The sequence below is a fragment of the Urocitellus parryii genome, chromosome 13 (assembly GCF_045843805.1).
Source record: "Urocitellus parryii isolate mUroPar1 chromosome 13, mUroPar1.hap1, whole genome shotgun sequence".
NCBI classification, from domain to species: domain Eukaryota; kingdom Metazoa; phylum Chordata; class Mammalia; order Rodentia; family Sciuridae; genus Urocitellus; species Urocitellus parryii.
This window is the reverse complement of record NC_135543.1, coordinates 6,618,131-6,626,866: the sequence shown is the minus strand read 5'-3', so window position 1 is coordinate 6,626,866 and position 8,736 is coordinate 6,618,131. Positions and strand designations below refer to the sequence as shown.

The window sequence follows — 8,736 nt, the reverse complement described above, 5'->3', positions numbered from 1 at the left end:
ATATTTACATCAGTAATTTTAAAATGATGAATATGTGGTAGCTCCTCTCAGAAAAATACTTTTCCTCTTCTGTTAAATATTTAAATTTATTCAAAATCATGATATTTACTAAATTCCTAAAATATTTTATATTATTTAGCGATATAATAAGTGCTTCAGAAACAATTATACTGGTCAGGGCTTTTATTTAAGAAGTCTAAAAAATCATTGCAATTTTTTTCTCTTTTGAAATGTTTCACAAAAGTGTTTTTATATTGCTATATTTTAAACACTATCATTAGTGAAATCACATCTCCTACAGGAATCCAAGACCAAGTAGCTTCTGTGGTTTGAGTAAACAGAGTCCCCAAAGGTCCATGTTTTGAAAGTGGTCTCTTGGGGGATGTGGAGCCTTTAGGAGGTGGGGCTGAGTGGGAGGTCCTTAGGCAGTAGGGTCACAAGGGGATCATACGCCTTGTTGCTTCTCCTTTGTTGTCTGGCCACAGGCCAGTGGTTTGCTCTTCCAAGTGCTTCCACTAATTGCTACCTGGCATGTTCACCAATAGCCTAATGGTAATGGACCCATGAGGATTACAATCTCTGAAACCATGAGTCCATGTAAACCTCTGTCTTTATAAGTTCATTATGTCAGGTATTTTCTTATACTGATGGAAAACCAAGGAACACAGTTGCATTTAGATGAGGTCTGAAAACAGGTCATCTGGGTTGAGATTCCAACTCTGCCACTAACCATTTGTCACTAATTTCTGTGCCCTCAGTTTTGGGATCTAAAAAAAGGAGGACAGAGAACCTACCATTGATGTTTGTTGGCATCAGATGAGTCTAAATCGTAAACTTCCTTTAATATATCACACGGGATTTTGCCTAGGAGATGTGTAAAAACCTTCTAAAAGACGTGAAGGGATGTTTTCTGGAAGAAGCTATTTCATATCCATCATTTTAAAATTGTTCATATAACCATTTTAGTGACTCTGACAGTAGTTGAAGTCAATTATTAACTGTAGACATATTATTTGATTACTGTTAAATGGAAATTTATAATAAAAAATTTGAGGGGCTTTTTTCCATATGGGAGGGGAAAATTTGATTAGGTAAAAGATAGTTAAAAAAAAGAGTTGACCCCTTTCTTTCTGGTGGTAATATGTAATTTTTCCAAATCAGAACGAGTGTTTATCATTAGACAACCTCTTCCAGACACACCACAGAGATGAAGAAGCAGAACTGAGGTGTGAGGTAAGTGGTCTCTCCCCTGAGAGCAAATGGGAAACCAGAGGGCAGCCGGCAGGGGCCCTGGACCCCCACCTCAGGATGCGGCACCTCCCCACCCAAAGGCAGGCCCAGACCTGAGCCTCCACCAGCAGCCAGACAACGGACTGCCACATGGGATCCTCCTGACGGTGGGAGTCAGAAATTTAATTCAGGAACAGAAATTCAATTTAACTTTATGAGAGAGAAATTCACACTTCTGCCTGAAACTCTCAGCAATTAGGTGATAAATGTTTTATAAAGGCAGGATTCTAATTTATGGTTTCAGTAGGTAGGAGTACAGGAGCCAAGCATCTGATGCTTCTTTTTGCACTCGGCCCTCTCCTCCCTCCTGCCTGGGAATGAGCTCCTTAGAGTCCCCTCTGAGTGAGGTGAAGGACCCAGAGCCTGCGGCCACCCTGCCTCCTCTCCCTTTCCAGCTCCTCCCAGCGTAGCTCCACAGACACTAGAGGTGGGGTGACTGCAGATGCTGTGCCTTCATCTGTCACTGTGAAACCTAACAAGCCTAGTTCACTGAGGAGGAGTCCCGGCCTCACTTTTAGATGCCCTCACGTCGGGTGTGGGCACTGACTCGGCGTTTCAATTTGGGTATGAAATATTGCCTAATTTCCTACTGGTTAAAATGACTTAGTGGAGGTATCGCTGCCATGATGCGGTTTGGAATGGAACTTCCCAGCAGCTTGGTTGTGTCTCGGCTGGTTTGTAACTCGTCTCACTGCAGTGGGGCTTCTGCTCTTCCCCCTGCCATTCAGCCTGCTTGCCCTCCACCAGGCGCTCTGGCTCTGTCCACTCTTCCTGCCATGCTTGGGTAGGAAGAGAGGGAGACACTGTAAACCAATCCTCTGACTTGCCTGATATAAAACCTTACTGTGCATCTCACTGTACTATTGGTCTTTTCTGTCTTTTGTTAATGTTATAGACAGATACTATTTTTTCTCTTCCATGTCAGGACAGTTCTTTTTTGACCCACATATGGAAGGTGCGGGACGTCTTCATACAGGCACTCAGCATACAACAGGATTTGGCCAATATCACTCCCTTCCTCCCTCCCTCCCCACCTCCCACTCCTTGGTCTGTCTTCTACTGATGCCCTTTGATTTTTGGTAGATCCACACCCCACCTTCTTTTCCCTTTCCTCTCTAACTTCCACAGGTGACAGAAGGCATATGACCGGTGACCTTCTGAGTTTGACTTATTTTGTTTAATGGTCTCTAGTTCCATCCATTGTCCTTTAAATGATAGAAGTTCATTTTTCTTTATGGCTGAAGAAAACTCCCTTGTGTATGTATACCATATTTTCTTTATCTATTCATCTGTTGATGGACACCTAGGCTGGGTTCCGTACTTTGGCTGTTAGGAATTGTGTTGCTATAAATGCAGATTCGCATGTATCACTGTAGTCATCTGACTTTAATTCTTCAGGATAAACACCGAGAAATGTTATAGCTGGGTCATATGGAGCTTTCATCCCTAGTATTTTGAGGAGCCTCCATATTGATTTCCATAGAGGTTGACTAATTTACAGTCCCACCCACAGCGTTCCTTTTTCTCCACATTCTCTCCAGAATTCATTGTTAGTTGGATTCTTGATGACTGCTATTCTGGTAGCTTTGATTTGCGTTTCTCAATTGCTAATGATGTTAGCATGCTTTTTCACGTATTTCTTGGCCATTTGTATTTCTTCTTTTGAGACATATCAATTGCCTATTTATTAAGTGGGTTATTTGATTGTTTGGTGTTAAGTTTTTTGAGCTCTTTATATATTCTAGATATTAATCCTCTGTCTGAAGAATAGATAGATAGCAAATTTTTTTCCCATTGTGTAGGTTCTCTTTCTGCATTTCTGTTTCCTTTGCTGTGCAGAAGCTTTTTAATTTGATGTCATCTCATTATTAAATCTTAGCATTATTTCTTGAGCTTTAGGGACGTATTGAGAAAGTCATTGCCTGTGCCTAAAAGCTGGAGAGTTGTCCCTCCATTTTCTTCCAGGAGTTGCATAGTTTCTGATTTAATTTCTAGGTCTTAGATCTATTTTGAGATGACTTTTTTTTGTGTTTGTGCAGGGTGACAGAAAAGAGTCTAATGTCATTCTTCTACATCTGGTAACCAGTTGTACCAGTGAAGCCAGAATTAGGCGGCAGTGTGTATAGATAGGTAAACCGAGTCAGGTCAGATCAAGGCGGCCAATTTGACTGAGTCTGGGAAGGTGGAGACTGCCCCCTGAGAGACTGAAATGTCAATCCCTTCAGAGCCCTTCCTCCACCCCATCAAGTACCACCCCTGCTCCAACCTGTTGCTAAGGTAACCTGTCCCAGGAATTGTCCCTCCCTACAGGGAGCCACAAGGTTGTCCTGCACTGCTCCATCCAACCCATTCCCCCTTCAGCCCACCTGTTTCCTTTTGGCCATCCCACCTGGAATTTCCTGGGCATAGTCACATGCCCAGGAAGGAGAGAGACAAGGGGAAGAGGGCAGGAGAACAAAGGAAGCCTAGGACATATAAAAAGGCAGAACACCCTCGCTTCTGGGGACTCCAGGTACCAGCTATGTCCCCTTCTCCCTCCTGGGAGAAGTCTATGTTTCCCCTTTTTAAAGAAACCCTGCTTTACATACTTGCCTCTGCGTGTTTCTCTAAGGTTACACTCTACATCTGAGGGAGAACTCATCACAGAGCACCATTTGTCAAAAGGCCGTTCTCCAGTGTGTGACTTTGGCACCCTTGATGACTATAGATGTGTGAGGTTGTCTCAGTGTCTTTGGCACTGGTCTGTGTGTCTGTTTTTAAGCAGTGCCATGTTTTTGTTACTTTAGCTCCGGTCTCATGATGCCTCTAGCCTTGATTCTTTGGCTCAGAGTTTCTTTGGGCATTGTGGGTCTTTCATTCTTCCAAATGAACCTCAGGGTTTTTTTTTTCCTAGTGTTTGTTTGTTTGTTTGTTTGTTTGTTTGTTTTGAATACCATTGGTATTTTGGCATGGATTGCATGCGTTGAATCTGTGTATTGCTTTTGGTAATATGGCCATTTGACAATACAATGTTGATTCTGCCTGCCCATGAACACAGGAGCTCTTTCCATCTTGTTTCTTCTTCAATTTCATTCTTTAGTCTTCTATAATTTTCATTGCAGAAATCTTTCTCCTCCTTAGATTTATTCTTAGATATTTTAATATTTTTGAGACTATTGTGAATGAGATTGTTTTCTTGATTTCTTTCTCAGCAAGTTCACTGTTGACATCTAGAAAAACTATCAATTTTTGCTTTTTGATTTTCTAAACTGCTACTCTGCCAAATTTGTTGGCTCTAGGAATCTTTTGGTGGCATTTTCTGGATCTTCTAAATAGAGGATAATATCATCTGCAAACAGTGATACTTTATCTTCTTCCTTTTCTATATTTATACATTCTTCTCCTAATTGCTCTGACTAGAATTTCTAGCACCATAATAAATAGGGGAGGTGAGAATGGATATCCTTGTTTTGTTAGGATACTTCTTCATCTTTTTTTTTACTTTCATTTTTTTAAAATATATAAGAACAAAAATGCATTACCATTATTATTACATATTTAGAGCACAATTTTTCATCTCTCTGGTTGTATACATAGTATATTCAAAAGAATTCATGTCTTCATACATGTACTTTGGATAATAATGATCATCACATTCAACCATCATTAACTATCCCATGCCCCCTCCCTTACCCTCCCACCCCTCTGCCCTATCTAGAGTTCATCTATTCCTCCCATGCTCTCTCTCCCTATCCCACTATGAGGATACTTCTTTAATAATACAACACATATTTGTTAAGACCCTGCGACTCACAACACACCTTGGTCAGTGACTGTAATACCGATCTCTGAGTTAATGCTGGCCGGGATTGCAGGATCATGGGGTATCATAATCAACACAGGTTTCCATTTCTCTACCAAATGTCAATATCCATTGTAACCAATGTTTTCCCATTATTCATTGGTACTTACTTCAAACCAAACTCCAGGAAGCAACTTCAATGGCTTTTTATGCGTGTGACATGTCTAACATGAAGTATGAAGCTCACTCTGGGAAGCAGAGGGGAGGCATGGGGAGAAAAGGGTCTCTCGTGACACCATGAGCCAACAGCCCTCTCTCAACCAATCTGAAGCTCCTCCCAGACTCTCAGTTTATGAGCAATTTAGTTATATATATTTTCTTCAATTTCAATTGGCCTTAGCAACTAAGTATGAATTGGTTGAATTGGAAGACTCAATATTGAAGACAATAATTTCTAAAATTGTGAATATAATGATGATATGATAGAAATGAAATAGTTTTGAGGACACTTTATTAAAATAATCACATTTGAAAACAAACATATTGGAATACTGATGAAAATCCCTGTAGAAGAATGGGTTTGACTTAGATATTAAAATGTTTTTAAAAGCTAAGATGGCTTTGGTTCTTATGAGAGAGGCTGATGCTCTTATCAGAGAAGCGAGATACAGAGACAGACACAGAAGTTATCAAAGAAGTTACCAAAATTTGATTCAAAAAAGAAAACTTCTTAAGTAGGATTTCATTAAAACTTGAAATATCTGTTTTCCAACAGATAGATAATGTAAGAGATTGTTGTGACAAGGAAAAGTCTAGGAATATATTTACTAATTGTATGCACTATGAATGACTTGTGCATTGAATGCATAAAATCTATCAAAACTCAAAACAAGAACACAAAGGACTCAATGCACATCCAGGCACAAGGCTTGAATGTAGACTTCAACAGAGAAGATGTGAATCAGGCAATCAGGCAAACAGCCTGCTCGGTGTCGTGAGCCCCCCGGGGAAATGCAGAGTGAAGCCAGATGAGATGCAGCCACACACCTATTAGGACAGCTGAGATTAAAGACGTAATGGATAAGAGCAAGCATTAGTGAGGATCTGGAGAAACTGGAGTTCCCCTGCCTAGCTGGTGGAAATGTGAAGTGTGAAAACCACCTTGGAGAACAGTGGTGTAAGATATTAAGGGTATTCCTTTAATATGATCCAGATATTCCATTTCTATATGTCTGCCTAAGAGGAATCAAAAGACATTTCTACAAGTACACAGATGCTTACATAGGCTTTGTATGTAATGTAAAAGAGGAAGAGATGACCGGATGTCTGTGGGTGGGTAAATTGACAGTACTCTGTGATAGCCACATAGTGAATGCTCTTCAGCAATGAAGTGAAACAAACTGTTGACAAACCCCATAGTACAGATGGATATAAAAAAATCACACTGAGTGAAACACAAAATTTCTATGTTTTACTCCATTTTCACAAATTTTTTATAAAATGCAAATGAGTCCATGGTGACAGGAAGTAAGTCAATGCAGCCTAGGAGTGTTTGTGGGGTGTGAGGGTGAGGTGGAGGCAATGCATGGAGTTCAGGAGAAAGCTGTGGGAGTCCTCAGCACCTTCATTACTGTGATGGAGGGTGCTGGTGAATTCATGTCTGTGTGCACCTATCAAAACTCTCTTTAAACGTAGCTTGCTGCATGCTAATTATACACTGGTAAAGCAGTTAACTCACTAGTACATAAATTTGAAATTTTCTTGTTTGTACCTCAACTTAAAAAATAATCTGAACACATTATACTTCCAAAGTAATAGACATGTGCAGCAGGTTATACTTAAGATATGAGTTTTGTATTTTATTGAAAAGGATAGATAGATGGTCATTTTCTGAATCAATACTTAGGTAATAATATGGCCTGTTTTTCTTTTTATCATCTTTTCACATTTTAATGACATAATAATTCTAAATATTTATGAGATGCAGTATGATATTTCAATTGACAGTTTCATCACCTCAAATATTTATCATTTTTTTGTGTTGGGTATATTTAAATGTCTCTCTGTTACGAAGCTTAAAATATACAATTAATTGTTGTCAATTGTGGTTATACCACTGATCTCTAAACGTTATGAGTCTTTCATCCTGATTGTCCCTCCGTACCTTTACCATCCTCTATCTGTAAAAATATGGAAGGCTGTGTGAATTCGTATATCATCCTTGCTAGGGGCCATGCTAATCTTCTCTGAATCATTTCAATTTTACTATGTGGGCTGACAAACGTAGTTGAGTATTCTTATACAAATAATTGTTCATATGCATGACATCGTCACCCAAGGGGCAAATTTCTAGGTGGAATTCCTAGAAATTGTGTATTCATATATATTTTACTAGCTTTCGAGAGAAGTTGCATCAATTTATTTTTTCATTACAAGTATATGAGACATACCTTAACTGTTTGCGTGTATGTGTGCATGCATGTTGAATTTGTCATTATCAAAGCTATAAAACATGAGTGAAATAAGTCTCATGGGTCAATGTACTTGGCATTCCCTACTCATTCATATTCAGTATGATTTAATAATACCTGGTGGTATGTACTTCATACTGCACATGCGGTTTGGGTAAGCAACAGACAATCTAAGCTCTGTGAATTTTATTTCTATCCTTGGTATTACTCAATTAGATTGAGTCCTATTGAAACTTTAAAAAGAATGAGCTTTCACGTAGGGACTTGACCATCAACATGGCCTTAATACTGCAAGCAAACATTGATTCTTGGGATTGCTTATTACTCCTACAGAGTGAATGTTGGAAAAAATAGGCCACAGAGTGACGCTAATGTGACAGTTAAACCAGACTCAATTCCTACTTTTTTCTGTTATGCCCTAGTTCTACTGCCTAGGACCAATAGTAAATATTAATTGTGCCCTCAGTTGCTTCAATTTCATCACTCTTCTTGTTTCCTTAAAAATTGACATCCATTCCTTTCCATCCTGACATATTTGTTCTTTATAATTTATGTTAATTTTTCTGGTTTCACATCAAGATGCCTTATTTTCATGAACTTGAATCTTACTCCTCACTTATTCAAACACTAAAAGCAAGTTGTCATCATAAAGAAATCATTTTGTGTTTTTCCTGAGTTATTTTTGTTTTCCTGTTGAAATTGATGCATCTTTTATTTTTCCAAGCTCCTGCTTTTAAAGTTGGCCCATTCCACTCAACTCTACCCCCTTCACTACCTCTGTGTTTTCACAGTATGAGATGCAGAAACATAAACACATGACAGATGCTGTAAATTTGCCTAATTTGATTTGAGGAAAGAAATTGGGTCATTTATCTTAGTGATTTCAAAGTATAGTTTCAGTTAATTTTTTTTTTTTCTGTAAAGATTCAAACTTGAGACAAGTCCTGACTACATAACTTTTTAAAACTTTGACTCTTCTGCTGCATGATCAAGGGCCTCACTGTGGTCAACGATGCTGTCCATACGATCAGTTTACATTTTTATTGATTACAAAGGCTATGTGGTATTTCACAATCCCAAGAAGTATTGACACTGAATTAATTATAAGACCAGTTAGGTACATGGATATTTTTATGATATTGGCATTGTTGCAACATATTCCTAAAGAAATAGTTGCTTAAAATCCCATAATAG

The 8,736-nt window shown here is 38.8% G+C and overlaps 1 pseudogene; it reads right to left on the bottom strand.

The window, feature by feature from the left end:
• Nucleotides 1–7,255: 7,255 nt before the first annotated feature.
• LOC113182694 (U6 spliceosomal RNA) lies at nucleotides 7,256–7,354 on the bottom strand (annotated as a pseudogene).
• Nucleotides 7,355–8,736: the final 1,382 nt, after the last annotated feature.